This window comes from Silene latifolia, chromosome 10 (genome assembly GCF_048544455.1).
Source record: "Silene latifolia isolate original U9 population chromosome 10, ASM4854445v1, whole genome shotgun sequence".
Classification (NCBI taxonomy): domain Eukaryota; kingdom Viridiplantae; phylum Streptophyta; class Magnoliopsida; order Caryophyllales; family Caryophyllaceae; genus Silene; species Silene latifolia.
Genome location: NC_133535.1, coordinates 63115916 through 63117419, shown reverse-complemented (window position 1 = coordinate 63117419; position 1504 = coordinate 63115916). Strand labels below are relative to the sequence as shown.

At 38.8% G+C, this 1504-nt stretch overlaps 1 non-coding gene across 1 annotated transcript; it reads left to right on the top strand.

Moving 5' to 3' along the window:
• The first annotated feature begins 738 nt into the window (after nt 1-738).
• LOC141610211 (small nucleolar RNA R71) lies at nt 739-845 on the top strand. The gene has a single exon (XR_012528105.1). It is a non-coding gene; the product is annotated as a small nucleolar RNA R71 (small nucleolar RNA).
• The last annotated feature ends 659 nt before the right edge of the window (nt 846-1504 follow it).

The following is a 1504-nucleotide window of genomic DNA, read 5'->3' as shown; positions in this document are numbered from 1 at the left end:
ATGTTGTTGATGGTGATATCTTTTGCTTGGCTATCTTTTTGCATTTGAGTGAAAAATTCTTGTTGATTATTTTGCGTTTGGAGGACCTGTTTTTGAACATCAAAACCTTGGTCATTTTGTTGATTGTATGGAGTTTGATTTTGATAACCTTGGTTTTGGTTGTAAAAAGGTCTTTGATTTTGGTTTCTCATGGGAGGTGGGGTGTATGTTGGTTGAGGGTTTTGAACATTTTGGCTTTTGTATGAGAGATTTGGATGGAATTTGGTGTTTTCATTGTAATAGTTGGAATAAGGGGTACCACTTTTGTATGCTTGAAAAGCATTCACTTGATCACTTGTTCCCCTACATTCACTTTGGTCATGTCCCAAAGTTCCATAATTCTCACATATCCCACTTGGAATCGATGAAGATGCTACCATGGCATTAACATGTTGCTTTGGTGATTTTGAGGCTTCTTCAAGCTTAGCCATAGCTTTTTCAAACTTCAAGTTGATGGTATCAATATGAGCACTAAGTTGAGCACCCAATTGAGTAATAGAGTCCACTTCATACTTTCCTCCTCTAGTAGCCTTGCGAGGTCTAATATATTGTGAATTATGGACCGCCACTTCCTCAATCCTGTTCCAAGTTTGATTATCATCAACTTCGGTGAACATACCATTTGATCCCATGTTGAGAATGTTTATTGAGTCTACATAAAGACCATTCCAAAATTGTTTTACCAAGAACCACTCGCTAAGTCCATGATGAGGACATGAGCGACATGTTCCTTTGAATCGTTCCCAAGCTTCATATAAAGATTCTTCGTCCATTTGCTTAAAACCCGTGATTTGGGCTCTTAGCATGTTAGTCTTTTCCGGAGGGTAGAACTTTTTGTAGAAAGGTAGAGCCAACTTCTTCCAAGAGTCATTTCCAAGAGTAGCCTTATCAAGGCTCTTCAACCATTGTTTCGTGGTACCAATTAGAGAGAAAGGAAATAAGACCCATCGAATTTGGTCTTGAGTCACTCCGGTTTGTGAAATTGCATCACAATAGTCACAAAAAGTCTCCATGTGAGATTGAGGGTCTTCACTAGGTATCCCCCCAAATTGGCTTCTTTCGACTAATTGGATAAATGCGGATTTTGCAATGAAATTTTCGGTTAAGTGTTGCGGTGTGGGAGTTCCATTGGGTAGGTTCTCCTCGGTTGGTATGGAATGTGATGAAAACTTAGGCATTGTGGGATGATTGTGTGGTTGATTTTGTGTTGGGTTCTCCTCACCTTCTCTTGCAAAAGGGTTGATGAACTCAATAGTATTTGGTTGAATATCTACAACCTCACCAATACCTCTCAAAGTATTTCTAGCAAGTCTTCTATTGGTTGTCAAAGTCCTTTCAATTTCGTGATCAATGGGTAACAAGTTACCTTATGATCTTCTGGACATGCAAAATATCAAACAACTCAAAAACAATTAGAACAAACCTTGAGGAGTTAAACTTCCCCAAGGCAAAGAAAGACACAACT